This window comes from Anolis carolinensis, chromosome 1 (genome assembly GCF_035594765.1).
Source record: "Anolis carolinensis isolate JA03-04 chromosome 1, rAnoCar3.1.pri, whole genome shotgun sequence".
Taxonomy (NCBI): Eukaryota; Metazoa; Chordata; class Lepidosauria; order Squamata; family Dactyloidae; genus Anolis; species Anolis carolinensis.
In genome coordinates this window covers 2,085,780-2,110,295 of record NC_085841.1, presented here as the reverse complement: position 1 = coordinate 2,110,295, position 24,516 = coordinate 2,085,780, and the positions used below count along the sequence as shown (strand labels likewise).

The following is a 24,516-nucleotide window of genomic DNA, read 5'->3' as shown; positions in this document are numbered from 1 at the left end:
GCATCTAGTCTGGGACGCACATTGCCCAACTGCATCGGCACCTCCTCGCCTCCTCTGGGGTATGGGGTTGGCGGTGGGGGTCTCCACACCGGACGTGGCTGAACGCTGGCGGGAGCGGGGGGTTTTGCCCCGGCTCTACTGCCCTGGCCTCGAACCCACTGTTTCCTGTTGGCAATCATGACTTCAGCCCGTAAACATTGATCAATGAGTGCCTCGAGGGTCTGGGGAGGATCCACCTTGGAGATTTCTTCCAGCATTTCAATGTTGAGACCCTCCCGGAATTGTCCCCTGAGGGCTACATCGTTCCAGCCGGTGTTGTGGGCCAGCACTCGGAACTCGGCTATATACTGAGACATAGGTCTGTCTCCTTGGAAAAGGCGACGGAGTTTGTGACCGGCTGCCTCCAAATTGTCCTCGATTCCCCAAGTCTCCTTGAGGTGGTCCAAGAAGTGTTGCGCTGATCTTAGGTGTGGAGAGACTTGGTCGAACAGTGCCGTCGCCCAGCTGGCCGCTGGCCCGTCTAGAAGACTGTAAACCCATGCCACTTTGATGTCTTCTTGGGGAAACTCGGCAGCACGGGCCTCCAGATAAGCTTGACATTGGCGACGGAAGACATGAACCTTAGAAGCTTCTCCAGTAAACTTGGTTGGCAACGCCATGGCCGGAAGACGAACTCCGCGTTCCTTCAAACCCCTTATTTCTCCATCCTGTGCATTGAGCTTATCACGGATTCGGTCTACCTCTTCCTTGTCGATGGTGTAGGTAATCGGCTGGCCGCTCGGCCCAGGTACGACTCCGGTAGACATTCTGGCCGAGGTTAATTGGTGCTTAGGGTGGCGGAGTCAAACTGTCACGACCCAGGCTGCAGAGCACCAATAACCATACACAGAGGCCAGAATCTATCTAATATCTTTATTGAAGGAATATATAAAGTTAATAAAAACAAGTGTAGAAAATAGTTCAGAATTAGACCTTTCAGGAAAGGTCAGAATTAGTCCAAAAAAGCAATGTCCAATAAGAAATATTAAGGTCCAAAGTTGTAATCCAATAACCGAAACACTCACTTTGCCAAGCAAAGTGAGGGGAGATGACAAGGTCCTTTAGTCCATGAAACTTGAGCGAGGCTAGGAAATAACTTGATACTTGAAACAAGGCTTGAACGTGGAACAAGGTAACTAAGAACAAGAACAAGGTCCGTGGAATAACTTGGTAAAATCCGTGGAACAAGGCAAGGATTGGTCCTGGGAAACAAGGCAAAGTCCGTAGATAAACAAAGGCTGGGAAGCAAGGCGAAGGCTGGATAGCAAGGCAAGGCTTGAGCAGGAGCGAGGCTTGAATCGGAGCGCGCTGTCCAGACACAACTCGCTCCGTAGGCTGACGAATTGACTCCGCGAAGTTACTACGCGGGTAAAACACCTAAATAGAGTCTAGCTTTCCCGCCGAAGCAGTTCTCTGGGAATCAGAACCGAAAGCTAACTCTGAGACCAGATGTGAGACTCCCCAAAGATTCTCACGAGAAGCAGTCTTAATTGGCCACATTCTTAGCTGCAATCCTTGCACTCCTGCGCGAAGCTGAATCCAAACTTCTCTGTTGTTTACAAAACTCCCGGCGCAAGAATACGGGAGAAGTAGGCTCTGGGCTTGTTTGACATACTTCTGGGAGACAACTTTCTTGCAGGTGCAAGGTTCCCAGATCTGCCTGGGAAAGATCTGGCTGAGAGGAATCCAGTTCAGACTGGGAAGGTAAAAAACCCAAGTTTTCATCTTCATCAGGAATTACAATGTCCTGAGCAGGACTACAAGGCCCATGGGTCATCACATATATCAACTGTGGAAACAAGAGTACCCTGACTCACAGATAACAGAACCCCGACTGGCTGACCAACGAAGATTCATAATCAGAAACAAAGTGTTCAGTGAAGCTGAACTTGAAGAAATCCAGAAAATTTGCAAAGTAAATTACCATCAGACCACAGCACAGATAACAGCAGAGACTCCAGTAACACTTGGAATGGTGGAACAGATTGAACCAGAAGAAAGTGTGGAGCCTTTGCAAGAATTTGAAGAACCAGCACTTGAAACACCTGTTGAACCACCAGGAACCTTGACAGCAAGACAACAAGAGCTCAAGGATAAGATCATGGCTCATGCTGCAGCAAATGCAGTAACAAAACAGCTCCCAACTCTAAAAACAATGCTAAAGAGACACCTGCCGCCTATCATGAAAGATGTGAATACAATACTCTCCACTGTCCAAATAACATCAATTGAACAAACAAACCAGTTTGCCTACAGTGCAGCAGTGATAGTAACAGAAGAGCTTGGGCTCCTACAACCAAGGCAGCCCCAAAGAAAATCGACTGGAAAACCAAAGTGGAAGGTCAGGCTAGAGTTGAAAATCAAGAAACTCAGATCAGATGCAAGTAACCTGAAAAATATGAAAGAGAAGAAACTGAAGAATGACAAAATCAAGCAATACCTGGTGTGTTGTGTTCCAGAACCTTGTCAGTCTGGATTCGGAAGTCCCACAGTATCTTTGCGTGCTCATTCTCCAATACTTTTGCAGGTTTGTGATCCCACCAGTTCTTTATTATTATTATTATTATTATTATTATTATTATTATTATTATTATTATTATTGTGTTAAATGCAGGACTAAAGTCTGCAAAAAGCATACTCACATAGTTCCTGGATAGTTTCAGGTGGATCAGATCAGTGTGGGCATGATGGCTATGGTGTCATCTGTCAATCTTTTGGCTTTATATGCAAACTGATATTTGTCCAATGAGTGTGGAAGGCAAAAAATGATATGCCTGCAGACTAGTTTTTCAAGGCCCTTTATGATGATGGAAGTGAGTGCCACTGGTCTGTAGCCCTGAAAATTACCAGTAGGAAACTACTTTGGTACCAGGACAATGCAATTCTAGGCTGTATTAACAGTGTATGAGGGTTGAATGAAAAGTAATGCCTCCACCTTCGTGACTCCTCAACTGATGGCAGTCCTGGTCTGTGGCAGGTACTGGCTCATTCAGTAGACTCTCCTCTACAGTTCCATTTGGCGGGGAAGCCTTAGCATTGAACGGTTGTGTTGTTAAAGTGTGAAGTATGGAACCCTGCACAGACGGCTGGTCAAAGTGACTTAAGCAACGTGCAGTCACTGAATTCTTGACAGCAGAAGGTGTCACCCCAAAGGAGTTTTGAATGAGATTTTCCTGCTTCTTGTAGGGGGTTGGACTGGATGGCCTGTGAGGTCTCTTCCAACTCTCCAATTCTATGATTCTATGATTCATCAGAGAATGCAAGCTGTTTATGGTGATTGTGTTGATGTGAGTCCTGTGCATCGTTGGGCGAGTAAGTTTAAAGATGTTGAACATCTGATTTGCGTGACAAACAAAGAGCTGGATGTCCTGTGACAGCAACCACCGAGTTTCACAAGCAAAAGTTTGACAGATTCATTCAGGACGATTGTTGTATCACTCAGAGAGAAATTTCAAGCCTAATCGGCATTTCACATGAACGTGTGGGTCACATTATGGCTTTGCTTGGCTGTCAGAAGATCTGTACACGATGAGGATTGTGAGACGCTGGTTGCGGAAACCGAGTGTCGACTTCTTCTGTGACGGCTTCAGAAAACTTGTTCATTGTTGGCAGAAATGTATCCAATTGTCTGGTGATGATGTGGAAAAGTGAACAGTGGTCATTAAAGAGCACATTCTAAAGATTATTTCTGCGTTGATTTATTAAAATATTCCCATCCAAACGCAAGTAGCGAAGGTGGAGGCATTACTTTTCATTCAACCCTCGTATGTACAAATACATGCACATGCACATACATATATTGAGCCTCTTTTCTTTGCAAGAGTGACTGATCTCCAGTGTCCTTGCTCCCTCCTTTCCAGATTCCCCCTTTTTCCCCCTTTTAACCGACTCATGACCCCCTGAATTGACTCAGCTTTTCCCGTCTTCCCGCTGTGTCGCAAATGGAATAATTTGATCCTGCTCTTCATTAAAAGTTACACTGTTTGGATGACTTGCCTTGTTAAATCTTGCACCCAGCTGTTAGGAAAAACGGTACAAAACATAAAGAAAATGTTCCCCTGAGTTCAAGCTGGAGTTATGGGTTGCAATTGCAAAACATCATGTGCTGAACGAAAGCCCCTCTCAGCTGGGCCTTGAGGTGCATTGGAAAACTACAGCTTCCCAGGACTCCACATTATTATTATTATTATTATTATTATTATTATTATTATTATTATTATTATTATTTTATTATTATGACACAGCAAACAAGATAGACATGCTGGATTTCATATCACAAAATCACAAGTCAAACACTTCCCAAGTGTCTAGGACTGTGTGATGTATTTTCGGATGATGCGCACAGATCTCAGCAGGGTGGCCTTTTGCCGTTGGCAGATCATAATTTTGTCAATGTCTATGGTTTCCAAATGCCGGCTGAGATCTTTTGGCACGGCACCCAGTGTGCCCATCACCACCGGGACCACCTGCACTGGTTTCTGCCAGAGTCTTTGAAGTTCAATCTTGAGGTCCTGAGAGCGGCTGAGTTTTTCCTGTTGTTTTTCGTCAATGCGACTGTCACCTGGGATGGCAACATCAATGATCCAAACCTTTTTCTTTTCCACAACTGTGATGTCTGGTGTGTTGTGTTCCAGAACTTTGTCAGTCTGGATTCGGAAGTCCCACAGTATCTTTGCGTGCTCATTTTCCAGGACTTTTGCAGGATTGTGATCCCACCAGTTCTTTGCTGCTGGCAGGTGGTACTTGAGGCATAAGTTTCAATGAATCATTTGGACCACATAGTTGTGCCTCTGTTTGTAGTCTGTCTGTCCGATTTTCTTACAGCAGCTGAGGATATGATCAATGGTTTCGTCGGTTTCCTTGCACAGTCTGCATTTTGGGTCATAAGCTGATTTTTCGATCTTGGCCTTAATGCCTTTGTCCTGATGTCTTGCTCCTGGGCTGCAAGGATCAGGCCTTCTGTCTCCTTCTTCAGGGTCCCATTCGTGAGCCAGAGCCAGGTCTTCTCCTTATCAGCTTTTCCTTCAATTTTGTCAAGGAACTTTCCATGCAATGTTTTGTTATTATTATTATTAGTAGTAGTAGTATTGAGCCAAGGTATCCATAGATGAACCCTGAGTTGTTATTGGGATTTGTTCGAGCCTTACTTTGCTGGATTATTGTTGTTGACTGTATTGTTTGGGATGATGGTTGTTTATGAGCAACTTTTGGACAACTTTCTGCAGTCCTTTGTTATGGATAGGAGAGCCATGGTTAAATATCTGAAAAGAGGTCACATTGTGGAAAAAACAAGTTTTTTTTTCTGCTGCTCCAGAAATTGGGACACAATGGAAACATGGATGCAAATTACATGGAAAGAGATTCCACCTAACCATTTAAGTTTTACATTGTATCGTATTGGTTTTACTTTAAGCCACTGTGAAATTCTTTATTTAGAGAGAGAGATAACAAGAAATAACTTACTTACTTAGGCGATCCCTCGTAGGTGGCTGGAGAGACCTATTCTTGATCTGCATGTTCTCCCGCAGTGAGGACATCGGTTTCCAGGTGGAAGGCGGTCCTGGTCATGGTTTTGTTAATGTGGGATTTGTGTATTGATAGTGTTTAAATGCAATTTGTGCCATGCTTATATTGCAACTGATTGCATCATCCAGAATGTACCATAGTGTGGAAAGAGTTAATTGCCAAGGAGATATGATGACCTTGATGTGTGGCTGGAACTAGGGAGTATCCAGACACAAGTGTTTGTGCATAACAATTGCATCAGTTCAGTTCTGTTCAGTTGAGTTCTGTCTGCCTAGAGTTCGAGTCAAGTTCTGATGGAGAACAGAGCAGTCCTGTGTTCGTCTGTCGTCTGCAAGTCTGTTTGTGTTGATTATTGCTGCATACAGTAAAACTTTGTAAATAGTTTTACCAACGTCTTTGAGTGTCTCTTCGTTCTGCGTTCCACTGCTTTCATCCAACTACTGCTGTGCTGCAAATACTCTGACAGGTTTGACGCACCTTCCTCTTGGCACGTTTCTCCCTTAAGCCCTCCATTCGTGCCTCTTCGAACTCCACAGCACTGCTGGTCACAGCTGACCTCCAGTTGGAGCGCTCAAGGGCCAGGGCTTCCCAGTTCTCAGTGTCTATGCCACAGGATTTAAGGTTGGCTTTAAGCCCATCTTTAAATCTCTTTTCCTGCCCACCAACAGCGGTTTTCCTGAGAGTCCAGTGGACTTTCCTCCTATGTAGGTTTTTAAACAGAGTCTGGATGGCCATCTGTCAGGACGGCTTGGATTGTGCCTTCCTGTTCAGCAGAAGGGGGTCAGTCTGGTTTTTTGGGATCCCCTTCTAATTCTAGTGGAAAATAAAGTGTTGGAGCGTTCTAATGGGGTCTTCTTTTCTGGATGTTTTTAAGCAGAGGTTTGTGCAGCCATTTGTCAGGAGAGCTTGGATTGTGCCTTCTTGCATGACAGAAGAAGGTCAGACTGGATGGCCTTTGGGGTTCCCTTCAAACCGTAGTGGCTGGGAGTCCAATGGAGTCTTGGTCTTTGGGGTTTTTAAACAGTGTCTGAATGGCTATCTGTTGGGAGGGTTTGGATTGGGTCTTCTTGCGTAGCAGAAGGGGGTCAGACTGGATGGCCTTTAGGGTTCCCTTCAAACTGTAGTGGCTGGGAGTCCAATGGAGTCTTAGTCTTTGGGGTTTTTAAACAGTGTCTGGATGGCCATCTGCTGGGAGGGTTTGGATTGTGTCTTTTTGCGTAGCAGAAGGGGGTCAGACTGGATGGCCTTTAGGGTTCCCTTCAAACTGTAGTGGCTGGGAGTCCAATGGAGTCTTGTGCTTTGGGGGTTTTAAACAGTGGGTGGATGACCATCTGTTTGGAGGGCTTGTATTGTGTCTTCCTGCATGGCAGAAGGGGGCCAGACTGGATGTCCTTTGGGGTTCCCTTTAAACCGTAGTGATTGAGAGTCCAATGGGGGTCTCCTTTTCTGGAGGTTTTTAAGCAGAAACTGGATGGCTATCAGTCCGAAGGGCTTGGATCGTATCTTCCTGCATGGCAGAAGGTGGTCAGACTGGATGACCTTTGGGACCCCCTTCAAGCTCTCACGGCTGGGAGTCCAGGGGAGTCTCCTTCTCTGGGGTTTTTAGACAGAGGCTGGATGGCCATCTGTTGTGAGGGCTTTGATGCTTTGAATGGGCCAGGCGTTCCCTCGACTGCAAAACAAATACCTCGTTCTTGGAACCAGAGGCACAGGTTGGGCTCTGGACCCACAACCCAAGTCACCAGCCCAAGAGGAGATGGTGTGGCCGGGTGAGCTCATCTGTTTTTGCCAACATGGAAAAGATGAGGGCAACCGTTCTTGGCCACGGAGCAGAAAGAAGGCTGCGAGGGTTGTGTGTTTGCCTGTGTGTGTCATTGCTGTCCAGACTCCAAAGTGGAGTCCAACATCAGGCATCGAAGAAAACAAGGAGTGAAGTTCTGCTACACAGCCAAGGAGAAATGACATAAGACAAGTCCAAAGAGCTATATCTATATATATAAAAATGTAATGTACGTTTGTAGGACTGAGTAAACAACAAAACCACGGAACCAAATCACACCAAATTTGGCCACAAAAGACATAGTCATCCAATCTATGTCTTTCAAACAAAAAAACTCTAGAAAAATAGAATCCAAATTAGAGGACGAGGAAGAGCCGTTTTCAACCCTGGTTGCTGGTCAGAATGGTAGGCCCTGCCCCCTTTAGGTCCCGCCCACTTCATCTCCTAGCAACCCCTTCGGCCACAATGGTGCCAGGAGACAGCCAGGGTTCAATGTGTTGTCGAAGGCTTTCATGGCCGGGTTGTTGTATGTTTTCCGGGCTGTATGGCCATGTTCCAGGAGTATTCTCTCCTGATGTTTCGCCCACATCTATGGCAGGCATCCTCAGCCCAGAAAACATACAACAACCCAGCCAGGATTCAGTTAGGCCTCTTCAACACTGCCTATAAAATACAGATTATCTGATTTGAACTGGCCAGGCTTTGAGGCTGCAAGGCTATTCACTGCTATTCCACCTGCCCAACAAATGATTCCCATCAGCCACAGCAATGCGTGGCCGGGCACAGCTAGTTAATTATATGGTGTAGATCAGGCCTGGGCAAACTTTGTCCCTTCAGGTGTTTTGGACTCCAACTCTTACAATTCCTAACAGACTACTGGCAGAGGGCTGAAGTTTGCCCAGGCCTGATCTAATCCTTCCTAGGCATTTCTTAGGCTTTCCACTGTGACTATATCATTTTTTTTTCTGTGTCAGGAGCAACCGGAGTTGCTTCTGGAGTGAGAGAATTGGCTGTCTGCAAGGGCATTGCCCAGGGGACACCTGGAGGTTTTTTGATGTTTTACCATCCTTTGGGAGGCTTCTCTCATGTCCCCGCATGGAGCTGGAGCTGATAGAGGGAGCTCATCTGCGCTCTTCCCGGGTGGGATTCGAACCTGGCAGCCTTCAGGTCAGCAACCCAACCTTCAAGTCACTAGGCTTTTATCCCCTAGGCCACCGGAGGCTCCAAGAATCTAGATCAGGCATGGGCTGATACTGGCTGTTAGGAATTGTGGGAGTTGAAGTCCAAAACACCTGGAGGACCCAAGTTGCCCATGCCTGATCTAGAGGGATAGGAGAACATAGGGAAAAATATTGCACTTGCAGTGGATTACTGCTCAAACACAGACACACAGTAGAGTCTCACTTATCCAACATAAACGGGCCGGCAGAATGTTGGATAAGCGAATATGTTGGATAATAAGGAGGCATTAAGGAAAAGCCTATTAAACATCAAATTAGGTTATGATTTTACAAATGAAACACCAAAACATCCTGTTAGACAACAAATTTTGCAGAAAAAGTAGTTCAATACGCAGTAATACTGTGTAGTAATTACTGTATTTATGAATTTAGCACCAAAATATCACGATATTATGAAAACATTGACTCCAAAAATGTGTTGGATAATCCAGAACGTTGGATAAGCGAGTGTTGGATAAGTGAGACTCTACTGTACATCCTTTCAGAAAGGATACACACAGTTATAGCCTTGTTGCAAAGCTTTTTTCTTTTACTCTTAAGTGGTCCCTTTTCAATGCGAAGTCATTGCAGAGTAAGGAGATTAGTTGAACCCATAACTGAGTCAAACGCAACATCAGAAAGTCAGTTTCTGGAACATATTTGGGGTTGAAGAGGAGCTCTGTGCAGGACTCAAACTGAATTAAACTGCTGAAGTTTTGATCGAGAAGGTCCATGTCTGTGATTGGGAATGCCTGCAGCTTGGCACTAAGGTGAGGATGCTGTCAAACACTCATGTATCAATGTTGGCTGAAACAACATTTCAAAGCAGGCTGCAGAGATAGTTAACCATGATCTCAAAACTCCCAAACAAATTAATTCTTTCCACACTATGCTACCTTCTGGATGATGCAATCAGTTGCAATACAAGCATAGCACAAATTGCATTTAAACACTATCAATACACAAATCCCACATTAACACAGGTCATGAACCGGTGCCTGGCTGCTGTGATGGTCTAGATGAGAGCGAACAAATTGAAGTTGAATCCAGACAAGACGGCGGTCCTCTGGTCAGTCGTAAGGCCTAACAGGGCATAGGGTTACAGCCTGTGCTGGATGGGGTCACACTCCCTTGAAGGCACAGGTTCGCAGCTTGGACTCATCGCTGAGCCTGGAACCTCAGGTTTTGGGGGTGGCTAGGGTGGCTTTTCCACAATTAAAACTCATGCACTAGTTGTGCTCGTACCTTGGGAAGTCAGACTTGGCCGGCCATGATGGTCCACGCTCTCGTTACATCCAGGATAGACTACTGCAGTGCACTCTATGTGGGGCTGCCTTTGAAGACTGTTTGGAAGCTTCAAATAGTCCAAGGAGAGGCAGCCAGGTTGATAACTGGGGCAGCGTACAGGGAGCACACAACTCCCATGTTACATCAACTCCACTGGCTGCCTGTTTGTTACCGGGCACAATTCAAAGTGCCGGTTTTAACCTATAAAGCCCTAAACGGCCCAGACCCAGTTTACCTGTCCAAACACATCTCCTTTACAAACCACTGCAAAGACTAAGATCTTCTGAGAAGGCCGTGCTCTCGGTCCTGCCACCGTCACAGGCATGATTGGCGGGGATGAGAGAGAGACAGGGCCTTCTTAGTGATTGCCCCCCACCTATGGTGAGATTAGATCAGCCCCCTCCCTCCAGTCCTTCAGAAAGATGGTCAAGACCTGGCTGTGGGACCAAGCCTTTGGGACAGGGCAATAATGGAAGCAATAGGAAACCTGTCAGAGTATTTGCAGCGCAGCAGTAGTTGGATGGAAGCAGTGGAACGCAGAACGAAGAGACACTCAGAGACGTTGGTAAAACTATTTACAAAGTTTTACTGTATGCAGCAGTAATCAACATAAACAGACTTGCAGACGACAGATGAACACAGGACTGCTCTGTTCTCCAACAGAACTTGACTCGAACTCTAGGCAGACAGAACTCAACTGAACTGATGCAATCGTTATGCACAAACACTTGTGTCTGGATACTCCCTAGTTCCAGCCACGCATCAAGGCCATCATAGCTTCTTGGCAATTAGCTCTTTCCACACTATGGTACATTCTAGATGATGCAATCAGTTGCAATACAAGCATGGCACAAATTGCATTTAAACACTATCAATACACAAATCCCACATTAACAGGTCGTGAACTGGCGCCTGGCTGCTGTGACGGTCTAGATGAGAGCGAACAAATTGAAGTTGAATCCAGACAAGACGGCGGTCCTCTGGTCAGTCGTAAGGCCTAACAGGGCATAGGGGCCGGGCTGTGGCGCAGCTAGCTAGTAACCAGCTTCTATAAATCACTACTGACCGAGAGGTCAGGAGTTCGAAGCCCGGGTCGGGTTAAGCCTCCGACCATAAAAAAAAAAAATAGCCCCAGCTTGCTGTTGACCTAGCAGCCCCGAAAGACAGTTGAATCTGTCAATTAGGGAAATTTAGGGACGCTTTATGCGGGAGGCTAATTTAACTAATCTACAACACCATAAAAAAACTGCTCACGAGGAAAAGAAGAGGAAGAACAGCCACCAATGGACGGTGAAGCAACAGCTCCCCCTGTGGCCGGAAATCGTGAAGCTGGAAGATGTTAAAAAAAAATGCCTCTGTGTCTGTCTAAAACTGAATGTTGTTTGTCTATTGGCATTGAATGTTTGCCATATATGTGTTCATTGTAATCTGCCCTGAGTCCCCTTCGGGGTGAGAAGGGCGGAATATAAATACTGTAAATAAATAAATAAATAGGGTTACAGCCTGTGCTGGACGGGGTCACACTTCCTTGAAGGCACAGGTTCGCAGCTTGGACTCATCGCTGAGCCTGGAACCTCAGGTTTTGGGGGTGGCTAGGGTGGCTTTTCCACAATTAAAACTCATGCACTAGTTGTGCTCGTACCTTGGGAAGTCAGACTTGGCCGGCCACGATGGTCCACGCTCTCGTTACATCCAGGATAGACTACTGCAATGCACTCTACACGGGGCTGCCTTTGAAGACTGTTCGGAAGCTTCAAATAGTCCAACAAGAGGCAGCCAGGCTGATAGCTGGGGCGGCGTACAGGGAGCATACAAGTCCCATGTTACATCAGCTACACTGGTTGCCTGTTTGCTACTAGGCACAATTCAAGGTGCTGGTTTTGACCTATAAAGCTCTTAATGGTTCAGGCCCAGTTTACCTGTCTGAACGTATCTCCCTCTATGAACCATCTCAGATGTTAAGATCATCCAGGGAGGCTCTGCTCTCGGTCCCACCTCTTTCGCAAGCGCAACTGGTAGGGACAAGAGGCAGGGCCTTCTCAGTGTTGGTCTCTCATCTGTGGAAGTCCCTCCCTAACAAAATTAGATCAGCCCCATTTCTCCTGACCTTCAGGAAAAAAAACTTAAAACATGGCTTTGGGACCAAGCCTTCAGGGCAGGACAATGAGGCAATTATAGGAAACCTACTTTGCTGACCGGAGCCAGCATGGTGTCCTGAGTTGGTTTAAATAGCTGATTTTAAAGTCAATAGAACTGATTTTAACATTTGTGTATATTTATAGTTATTTTACGTACTGGCATGGAATGCTTGCCGTATATATGTTGTGGTCCACCCTGAGAAGGGAGGAATAGAAATGTTTTAAATAAACACCTAACAAATGGGGTTGTTGTGAGTTTTCCGGGCTGTCTGGCCATGTTCCAGAAGCATTCTCTCCTGACGTTTCACCCACATCTATGGCAGGCATCCTCAGAGGTTTGCCCACATCTATGGCAGGCATCCTCACCACCTCTGAGGGTGCCTGCCATAGATGTGGGCGAAACGTCAGGAAAGAATGCTTCTGGAACATGGCCATACAGCCCGAGAAACACACAACAACCCTGTGATCCCGGCCATGAAAGCCTTCGACAACACATAACAAATAAATAAAAAATTGGGGCTGTTGTATGTCTTTCGGGCTGTGTGGCCATGTTCCAGAAGTATTCTCTCCTGACGTTTCGCCCACATCTATGGCAGACATCCTCAGAGGTTGTGAGGCATGGAGAAACTAGGCAAGGAAGGTAAATATATATCTGTGGAGAGTCCAGGGTGTGGCAAGAGTCCTCTCCACAAATATATATTTACTTTCCTTGCCTAGTTTATCCATGCCTCACAACCTCTGAGGATGCCTGCCATAGATGTGGTGAAACATCAGGCGAGAATGCTTCTGGAACATGGCCATACAGCCCGGAAAACACACAACAACCCTGTGATCCTGGCCATGAAAACCTTCAACAACACATAACAAAAAAATAAAAAATTGCATTGGAGGAAAATGCCTAAAGAAAATACAAATTTTCTTGGGTATGGGCACGTGAAGCCGTGAGCACCAGTTGCATGGATCCAGGGAATCGTTACTTTATTCGGAATAAACAGAACATGTTTTCTGTCCCAAAGTGGGTTTCCTTTTTCTTCCCAACTAAAAGTTCCCTAATGAAGAATTTTGCGGCTATTCTGCTTTCCATCCCCCTGGGTTTCTCCAATATCAGAATCCCCGTTTCTGCCAAGAATGTGCCTATTAACAAGTCCCTCTTTTTCCCTTAACTAAGTATTGCGGTTCCACAATAAACCCCAAAAAAGCGACCAGGTCGAGGTGCCGTTTTCTCACGGGAAGCCAGTCTTGATGCCAGAAGGAAGCGGAAGGAAGAGTGGATGTGTGTACCATGTTCTTAATCTTTGGGTTCGATCCAATGCAGGCAAATATGGGATTCGGGACTCCGGCTTGTTTCGAATCCTTCCAAGAATATAATCCAGTTGCCAAGCGTAAGGTCCAATTGGAAAGGCAACACCGGCCGAGGGAGAGGAGCGATGGCTTGGGAAGGGGAAAGATTTTTAAAAATAAACAAGCGAATAGAACAGAATGTCCAGGAGAGAGAGACCCACACACAGCTTCATGAGAATGGCGATGAAAATTAAATACAGAAACTTCACAACCTCTGAGGATGCCTGCTATAGATGTGGGCGAAACGTCAGGAAAGAATGCTTCTGGAACATGACCATACAGCCCGGAAAATAGACAACAATCCTGTGATTCCGGCCATGAAAGCCTTCGACAACACATTGAAATACAGAAACATTGGACATCTTAGTAGATCTCAAGGTGAACATGAGACAACAGTGTGATGCGGCAGCTCAAAAGGCCAATGCGATTCTAGAATGCATTCAGAGCAATATAGTTCCTACACCAAGGGAAGTCACAGTCTCACACTATTTTGCTTTGATCAGACCTCACCTGGAATAATAACTCTGTGTCCAGTTCTGGATTCCACAGTTCAAGGAAAGATGTTGATAAACAAGAATGTGTCCAGAGAAGGACACCCAAAATGGTAAAAATGCCTGGAAACTATGAATCCCTCTGAGGAGTGGCTTAGGGAGATGGATATGTTTAATTTAGGGAGAATAGAAGATTAAGAGGGGTCATGATGGGCATCTTTATAATCTTTTAATCTGAAGCAGTGGTTCTCTACCTTCCTAAATGCCACGATCCCTTAATACAGTTCCTCATGTTGTTGTGATGGACCCCCAACCATAACATTATTTTTGTTGCTACTTCATAATTGACATTTTGCTACTGTTATGAATCGTCATGTAAATATCTGATATGCAGGCTGTGTTTTCATTCACTGGACCACATTTGGCACAAATACCCGATACGCCCAAATTTGAATACTGGTGGGATTGAAAGGGGTGGGTTGATTTTGTCATTTGGGAGTTGTAGCTGCTGGGATGTATAGTTCACCTCCAATCAAAGAGCATTCTGAACTCCACCAATGATGGAATTGAACCAAACTTGGCACACAGGACTCCCACAACCAACAGAAAATACTGGAAGGATTTGGTGGGCATTGACCTTGAGTTTGGGAGTTGTAGTTCACCTACATCCAGAGAGCATTGTGGACTCCAAACAATGATGGATCTGGACCAAACTTATTATGAATACTCAATATGCCCAAATTTGAACACTGGTGGAGTTTGGGGAAAATAAACCTTGACATTTGGGAGCCGTAGTTGCTGGGATTTATAGTTCACCTACAGTCAAAGAGTCCCTTGAACCTGTCAGGGCGATTTGCTAGGCACACACGCGGCAGAAGTCGCTGACGAGAAAACACTAGATAAATAATGACGTTGGAGTCTTCAGTTCTCTATCAAAAGTTTTACTCACGAACGGAATACACAGTTCTCACGCAGGCACAGACGGGAAGGAAAACAAAGAAGAAAAATAAGATAGGAAGCAGAGGGCAATTTATCCCAGACTCTGCTGTCTGATGCAATCCAAGTTTGCAGGCACTTAACCCTTTACATACTGACATAGTAAACAGTACACAGTGCATGATGCAAGCTCCAGCACACATTGCACCACCATGACTCAATTACATTTAAACAAATCTATATACAATCATTCCTACTTTAACAGAACCCCACCAATGATAGAATTGGGCCAAACTTCCCACACAGAACCCCCATGAGCAACAGAAAATGCTGGAGGGATTTGGGGTCCTAAGACCACCAGAAATATGTGTTTTTTGGGGTCCTAAGACCCTCAGAAATATGGTCTTTGGTGATTCCTCTGAAACCCCCTCATGACCCCACCCCCAGGGGTCCCGACCCCCAGGTTAAGAAACGCTGATTTGAAAGGATGAAAAGGGCTCATGGAGCACTTTTGAACCTGTGGACAATCCGAGGCTGAAACTGGGTAAGGAATGCATTTTGGAACCATTTTAACTTAATGGTGTGATTCTGAGGAGCTTTGGTTTGGTAAAGCCCAGGACTCTTTGGCAAAGAAGGCTAAAGACCTGGTAAAACTATAGCTCCCATGATTGCATAGCACTGAACCACAGTAGAGAGTCAGAAACAACGATTGTGCAGAAGCTTACTCTAAGTCAGTCTCCTTCACCATGGACTGTGGATGTGGCTCTTAATGACTGTTTCTACTGCTTAATAGACTAGGATTAAAAGACTGAATAAGCATGGCAAAATGTAAACATTTGAAATAACTTCTTGACTGTAAGAGCTGTTCAACAGTGAATGGATTGCCTTGGTAGTTTGTGGACTCTCGTTCTTTAGAATTCTTTAAACAGAGTCTGGATGGCCATCTGTCAGGAGGGATTGTATTGTATTGTTTATTTATTTACAGTAATTATATTCCGCCCTTCTTTCTCACCCTGAAGGGGACTCAGAGCGGATCTCAATGCACATATACACAGCAAACATTCAGTGCCGTTTTTAGACATACAACACATACATACAGACAGAGGTAATTCAACGTGTTGTCGAAGGCTTTCATGGCCGGGATCACAGGGTTGGTGTATGTCTTTCGGGCTGTGTGGCCATGTTCCAGAAGTATTCTCTCCTGACGTTTCACCCACATCTATGGCAGGCATCCTCAGAGGTTGTGAGGCATGGATAAACTAGGCAAGAAAGGTAAATCTGTGGAGAGTCCAGGGTATGACAAGAGTCCTTTGTCAGTTGGAAGCCAGTGCTAATGTTTCAGTTAATCACCCTAATTAGCATTGGAAAGTTTTGTCTCTTGCCTGGGGGGCATCCTTTGTTCAGAGTCATTAGCCATCCATGGGGCTCCTCTGCCCTCAGATTGTTGCTTCCCATCTACTGTTCTGATTTTTTAGTTTTTTTTAATACCGGTAGCCAGATTTTGTTCATTTTCATGGTTTCCTCCTTTCTGTTGAAGTTGTCCACATGCTGCCAAGAAGCAGGAAATCGCATTCAAAGCACCCCCAACGAATGGCCATCTGTCGGGGGTGCTTTGAATGCGATTTCCTGCTTCTTGGCAGGGGGTTGGACTGGATGGCCCGTGAGGTCTCTTCCAACTCTACTATTCTATGATTCTATGATTTCAATGGCTTCTCTGTGTAGTCTGACATGATAGTTGTTGGAGTGGTCCAGCATTTCTGTGTTCTCCAATAATATCCTGTGTCCAGGTTGGTTCATCAAGTGCTCTGCTATGGCTGATTTCTCTGGTTGAATTAGTCTGCAGTGCCTTTCATGTTCTTTGACTTGTGTTTGGGCACTACGTTTGGTGGTTCCTATGTAGACTTGTCCACAGCTGCATGTCCACAGCAGAGGTAATTCAGCATTTTCCAATTTTGGCTTCTGGAGGTTATACTCGAGTCCGGCCACAGGGGGAGCTGTTGATGCCGAGTCCTTTTTGATCAGAGTATTTCCTCCTTGCTCTTTGATCGCCGGCATTTTTTATTGTGTCATAAATTAAATTAACCTCCCTGCTCAAGCGGTCCCTAATTTATCTACTCACAGCTGCAGCTGTTTTCGAACTTCTTGGGTGCACAGTAAGTTAGCCTATTGGCAGTCGGGTGCTCAATCCAACTTGGGCTTCGAAGTTGGGTAATGATCTATTGCTGCTGGCAATTAACCAGCTGCGCTACATCCCGATCCTTCCTACATGGCAGAATGGGGTTGGACTAGATGACCCTTGGGGTTCCCTTCCAACTCTTTGTGATCCCGTGGTCCTCACAAATTCCAAATTACCTTGTATGATTGAGGAAAAAAGAAATAAATAAACACTGTCGAGTGGTTGAGCTGATCCAACCAGCCTGTCCGATTATTTCGATGTTCTTCATCAAAAGTCCCGTTCTTGGCTGTTGTGTGGACGATTCTGTGCCTCTTAATCCAGCCTTGTTTCCTGCAAGGAATCTCAATCAAACAACTCTAAAATACCATTGCTGGCCACTTTGTGCCAGGAAGAGCGGAAAGAGTGAGAGTGGAAAGAGAGAGAAAGAGAACAAGGTTGTCAAAAGACAAGCAAGCAGAGGGAGGGATGTTTGGGTTCCTTGGAAAGTTCCTTCCCTGCTTTGGCACAGAGGCACACAATCTAATCTAATGGGAGATGATCAGGCTTCGCTCCTGGTTCTCCTCTCTCAGTCCACAGATTTCACAGAATCCGTGTTAGGAGCTGTAAAGATGTGGCAGGGAGGAATCTTTTTATCCCACCGCTGCCACCAAATTGTGGTGATCTCAGGCAGAGAGGAATTTTTTTCCCTTTCTTTATTATCTTATTCTTTCTTATTCTTATTCACATTAGATGGTAGCGTTACTTAGTTTTGAATATAGGTGACAGAGACTTGGATATTGAAGAACAAAAACAAGTTTATTTCAGGCACAGAGCTTGGTGGTTACAGTAACTTCTTTAAAGGCACTTAGATAATGGTTGCAAAGTTATTAACTGATCACTTTGGATCTAACTGGGATTGCTTTCCCTTCCTACTCAGACTCCACAAATAAACCTAAACAAGTCACCTAACTTGCTTAATTTAACACCACTAGAAATCTGAGTTCCCCTGGTTTCCCTAACCTGGAACCAGTGTCTTCCCTGTGACTAAAATCACAGACTAAACTGTTTTTTAAAACATTCCCTCCTTTTTCTTCAAACGGCGGTTGGCTCCGCCCTCGTTACAATGGCAACCTGCCTCAGAATGCTAAGCTGGTTACCATCCCCCACGCACTGGTGACTAATACTTACCCTTTTAAACATAGTTAAACCTGACTTTTAAAACGAAATTAAACATTACATCTATAAATCAAAATAAAAACACACTTCTTTACAGGAGCCCAAAAGTCATCTAGTCCAAACCCTTTGTCAGTGCAGATATCCAGAACTAAGGGTGTGTAGGCACTGTTGATTGAATGCAGTTGGGCACCTCTTTCACTGCAATAGCTGAGTGCTGCAGAAAGACAGGACTTGTAGCTTTTCAGGGTCTCTATCCTTCCCTCCCAAAGAATGCTGTGGTGCTTTGCCAATAACAACACTTTTTTAATACTCCGCCCTATCTCCCCAAGGGGACTTAGGGTGGATCACAGTACACATACACGGCAAACATGCAATGCCATTTGGACAAACAGGACAGAACAGATAGAAAGGAGGTATGTTGTGTTGAAGTCCAGCTTCGGAGCCTTGGAGGTTGTGCTCAGATTCAGCCACAATACATCACACAGTCCTAGACACTTGGGAAGTGTTCGACTTGTGATTTTGTGATATGAAATCCAGCATATCTATCTTGTTTGCTGTGTCATAATAAAATAATAATAATAATAATAATAATAATAATAATAATAATAATAATAATAATAATAAATCACACAGTCCTAAACACTTGGGAAGTGTTCGACTTGTGATTTTGTGATACGAAATCCAGCATATCTATCTAGTTCTGCTGTGTCATAGAATAATAATAATAATAATAATAATAATAATAAATCACACAGTCCTAAACACTTGGGAAGTGTTCGACTTGTGATTTTGTGATACGAAATCCAGCATATCTATCTCGTTTGCTGTGTCATAATAAAATAATAATAATAATAATAATAACTTTATTTTTATATCCTGCTTCCATCTCCCCGAGGGGACTCACATGGGGACAAGCCTGGCATCAATATACATTAAAACACAATCATAATTTAAACCAATATAAAACAATAATTTTTTTTAATCCACGTTGATTGTCATGGTGCAATGCTATGGAACCCTGGGAGTTGTAGTTTCACAAGACCATTCACTTTTTCTGCCAAAATCCAGAAATTTTGCACATTTCTCCATGCACATGTTTGCATATGTGTGGTTTTGTGCAAAACACCCCCTCCCTTTAATGTGAACCAAATGTGCCCCATTCATATCCCCAGCGTCCCCCCTCCTATAAACAAGGGGATCCGGGCCAGGCGGAGTTTAATAATACTTTGGTAATGACTCTTTTATGGTTATTATTATGACACGGTTGGGTTTGGCTTCCCCCCAGGCTCGCTCTGGGCTTGCTCTCCGGCACGGGCAGTAAATTTTTTAGAATCTTAGAAATTAAAAAAATAAAACCAAAGAGCGAGAAGGAGGGAATGGCAACCATGTCCCTCTTGCATCTGGTGCTTTATGGTGCCCAGTAAAAAAAGGGTTTCGTTGTGCGGGGGCAGGAATTTGGAATCGGCGAAAGTTGTGTTTGCACCATCTGGATTAAATTGGAGTCAGTTCCGGATGGAGAGAGATGGGTTGTACTCCGTAGTTCTCAGAATCAGTCCCCTTTTGCTCCTGGCCGTAACTTGATAAATAATACACATTCATATCCGTTGCCCGGCAGCAAAACATGCGTTTCCCAGTTTGCAACGTTTCATCTTGCAAAATCTCCCAACTTAATCACTGGGGAAATGGCTTAAATTTTGTTTGTCTCACTTTGAAACTGGCTTGGAAGTGGGTTCCGTTGGTGGTCGATCTGCTTTGGGTTTTAGTCTGAACTTTTAGAGATGTTTCTCGACAATGCAATCCGGGGAATGCTCAAGGAGCTCTCCATGGTGCCAGGCCCCGCTCCTCCGAAAACAGAATCAATACACTGCTGAAATCATGACATATGAACTTGCCATGGCTCAATGCGACATTGCAATGAAATCTCAGGAGTTATAGTTTACAATGGTATCCTGGGAGTTGTAGTTTGACAAGGTCTTTAGCCTTTCTTATAACTACAGAAAAAAAAGAGTGTATCTACTCTGTAGAATTAATGTTATTTGATGCAATTGAACTGCTATGTCTCAATGCGATGGTATCCTGAGAGTTGTAGTTTGCAATGCCATGGTATCCTGGGAGTTGTAGTTTGACAAGGTCTTTAGCCTTCCTATAAGTTCAGAAAATAAAGTGTGCATCTACTCTGTAGAATTAGTGTTGTCTGACACCATTTGAACTGCCCTGGCTCTGCATGATGGTATCCTGGGAGTTGTAGTTTGCAATGCGATGCTATCCTGGGAGTTATAGTTTGACAAAGTCTTTAGCCTTCCTATAAGTAGAGAAAAGAAAGAGCGCATCTACTCTGTAGAATTAATTACATTTGATGCCATTTGAAAAGCTATGGCTCAATGCAATGGTATCCTGGGAGTTGTAGTTTGCAATGCGATGGTATCCTGGGTGTTGTAGTTTGACAAAGTCTTTAGTCTTTCTATAAATACAGAAAATAAAGTGTGCATCTACTCTGTAGAATTAGTGTTGTCTGATGCCATTTGAACTGCCCTGGCTCTGCATGATGGTATCCTGGGAGTTGTAGTTTGACAAGGTCTTTAGCCTTTCTATAACTATAGAAAAGAAAGAGAGCATATCCTCTATAGAATTAATTTCATTCGGCGCAATTTGAACTGCTATGGCTCAATGCAAAGGCATCCTGGGAGTTGTAGTTTACAATGCGATGGTATCCTGGGTGTTGTAGTTTGGCGAGGTCTTTAGCCTTCCTGTAAGTACAGAAAAGAAAGAGTGCATCTCCTCTGTAGAATTAATTGATGCCATATGAACTGCTATGGCTCAATGCGAAGGTATCCTGAGAGTTTTAGTTTGCAGTGAGATGATATCCTAGGAGTTATAGTTTGACAAGGTCTTTAGCCTTCCTATAAGTTCAGAAAAGAAAGAGTGGATCAACTCTGTAGAATTAATGCCATTTGACGCCATTTGAACTGCCATGGCTCAATGCGATGTTATCCTGGGAGTTGTAGTTTGCAATGGGATGGTTTCCTGGGAATTGTAGTTTGTCAAGGTCTTCAGCCTTTCTATAAGTTCAGAAAAGAAAGAATGCATCTCCTCCGTAGAATTAATTACATTTGACGCCATTTGAACTGCCGTAGCTCGATGCGATAGTATCCTGGGAATTGTAGTTTGATAAGGTCTTTAGCCTTCCTATAAGCACAGAAAAGAAAGAGTGTGTCTACTCTGTAGAATTAATGCCATCGGACGCCATTTGAACAACCATGGCTTCCTGCAATGGTATCCTGAGAGTTATAGTTTGCAATGCGATAGTACCCTGGGAATTGTAGTTTGACAAGGTCTTTAGCCTTCCTATAAGTTCAGAAAAGAAAGAGAGCCCCTCCTCTGTAGAATTAATGTCATTTAATGCAATTTGAACTGCCATGACTCAATGCGATGGTATCCTGAGAGTTGTAGTTTGACAAGGTCTTTAGCCTTCCTATAAGTTCAGAAAAGAAAGAGTGCATCTCATCTGTAGAATTAATTGATGCCATATGAACTGCTATGGCTCAATGCGAAAGTATCCTGAGAGTTATAGTTTGCCATGCGATGATATCCTGGGAATTATAGTTTGACAAGGTCTTTAGCCTTCCTATAACTTCAGAAAAGAAAGAGTGCATCTACTCTGTAGAATTAATGCCATTTGATGCCATTTCAACTGCCATGGCTTTGTGCGATGGAATCATCGGAGTTGTAGTTTGAGAAAGTCTTTAACCTTCCTATAAGTACAGAAAGGTGCATCTATCCTGTAGAATTAATGCCGTTTGACACCACTTGAATTGCACTGGCTCAATGCGATGGTATCCTGGGAGTTATAGTTTGCAATGCGATGATATCCTGGGAGTTGTAGTTTTCAATGCGACGGTATCCTCCAAGTTGAAGCTTGCAAAGGTTTTTAGTCTTTCTCTGCCTGTATTTCAAATGTTGAAATGTGTAGTCAGTAACTACATACCAATTCAGGCTAAACTGAGTTGGACAACAATTATATTTTTACACTGGCAAGTTCTCATTTGCTGCTTCTTAATGGCTTGTTTCTATTTTACCTAAAATAAGAACGAGAAAATTACACCTGTGTTTAGCTAATTGTTGTTTGTGCAGGAAAGGGTGGAGGACGGCGGTATAAATGCACCAGAATAGCTCAGAACCGGATGGCTTTTTTTTTTGGTGTTGGTGGCATTTGAATCTCTATCCAAAGCCAGAAAAAGATTCCGTAAAAAGCTAATTTATTTCTCTTTCCGCTTTCCCAAATCCAGTTTTGTTTTGTGCGTATTGTTATTTCCATTCTTTTAACGAAAGGATGTGTAGCAAGGGTGCTTAGCCCAGGCATGGGCAAACTTGGTGCTCATGCGCCAGGGAATCTAAGCGTGCCTCAGTTTCCAAAACCCAGAAACCCAAAAATTAACATTTGCTACCAAATATTATGTGCAGTGGCCAAAAGGACATTCTTTGTAATTTGGCCATTGCAGTTGTTGCCTGCTTAGACTCCTTTCCAAAAGTGTCAGAGCACCAAAGTTTCCAGCAATGGAAAGGAAAACCTTGGGGCGCATCTCTGCTGTAGAATGAATGCGCTTTAATTGCCTTGGTTCAATCCTATGGCATCACGGGGGCTGTAACTTTATATGGTCTGGAACCTTCTCTACCAAAGAAGGCCAATGCCTCAGCAAACTACAGATCCCAGGATCACGTAGCCCTGAGCCCTGGCCATTAAATGAAAAATAACGTCCCTCAAAGAGGAGAACCTGGAGTACCTTCCCCTTTTGCTTTGGCCCAACATTAAGATAACCGTATGATGTGAATCTAATGTGCATCCTAATTCTAACCAGGTCATTTAGCCTCAAAAGGTGAGCATTAGATTTCAGTAAATGTGTGTGTGTGTATATATATATATATATACTAGCTGTGCCCGGCCACGCGTTGCTGTGGCGAAGTATGGTGGTATATATTACAGTAGAATCTCACTTATCCAACATTCGCTTATCCAATGTTCTGGATTATCCAACGTAGTCTGCCTTTTAGTAGTAAATGTTTTTGTAGTCAATGTTTTAAATTCATTGTGATATTTTGGTGGTAAATTTGTAATACAGTAATTATGGCATAGCATTACTGTGCATGGAACTACTTTTTCTGTCAAATTTGTTGTATACCATGATGTTTTGGTGCTTAATTTGTATAATGATTACCTAATTTTGTGTTTAATAGTCTTTTCCTGAATCCCTTCTTATTATCCAACATATTCACTTATACAACGTTCTGCTGGCCTGTTTATGTTGGATAAGTGAGACTGTACTGTATATTTATAATCTTATTTTATCTGCTTAGAAGTGGATTCTATGAGGCCCCTTCTACCCAGCGGTATAAAATCCACACTGAAGTGGATTATATGGCAGTGTGGAGTCAAAATAATCCAGTTCAAAGCAGATAATATAAGATTATAAATGGGTTATATAGCTGTGTGGAAGGGCCTTGAGTCTACACTGCCATATAATCCAGTGCAAATTAGATAATCTGTGGAAGAAGCCTAAGTGAGGCCTAACTGTGCCTATCTCCTGGGCTGAGTAGGTTGCTAGGAGACCAAGTGGGCAGAACTTAGACTTCTAATTGGCAGCAATTGGATAAAAACAATTATTCCTCTGTGTTGTCGAAGGCTTTCATGGCCGGGATCACAGGGTTGTTGTATGTCTTTCGGGCTGTGTGGCCATGTTCCAGAAGTATTCTCTCCTGACGTTTCGCCCACATCTATGGCAGGCATCCTCAGAGGTGGTGAGGTATGGATAAATTAAGTAAGGAAAGGAAAGAATATATATCTGTGTATAGTCCAAGGTGTGGCAAGAGTTCTTTGTCACTGGGAGCCAGCATTAATGTTTCAGTTAATCACTTTAATTAGCATTGTAAATGTTTTTGTCTCTTGCCTGGGGGGCATCCTTTGTGAAGTCAAGGCCTCAGAGTGTTGGTTCCCATCTACTGTTTTGATTTTGGAGTTTTGTAATACTGGTAGCCAGATTTTGTTCATTTTCATGGTTTCTTCCTTTCTGTTGAAGTTGTCCACATGCTTGTGGATTTCAATGGCTTCTCTGTGTCGTCTGACATGATAGTTGTTGGAATGGTCCAGCATTTTTGTGTTCTCAAATAGTATTCTGTGTCCAGGCTGGTTCATCAAATGCTCTGCTATGGCTGATTTCTCTGGTTGAGTGAGTCTGCAGTGCCTTTCATGTTCTTTGACTCTTGTTTGGGCGCTGCGTTTGGTGGTCCCTATGTATACATAGGATGTATACATCCTCTGAGGATGCCTGCCATAGATGTGGGCGAAACGTCAGGAGAGAATACTTCTGGAACATGGCCACACAGCCCGAAAGACATACAACAACCCAATTATTCCTCTCCCGCTATTTAGGAC

At 44.0% G+C, this 24,516-nt stretch overlaps 1 protein-coding gene across 1 annotated transcript in view; it reads left to right on the top strand.

Moving 5' to 3' along the window:
* scara5 (scavenger receptor class A member 5) overlaps positions 1-24,516 on the top strand; it is a 127,493-nt gene that overhangs the window by 57,972 nt on the left and 45,005 nt on the right. The window lies entirely within an intron of this gene.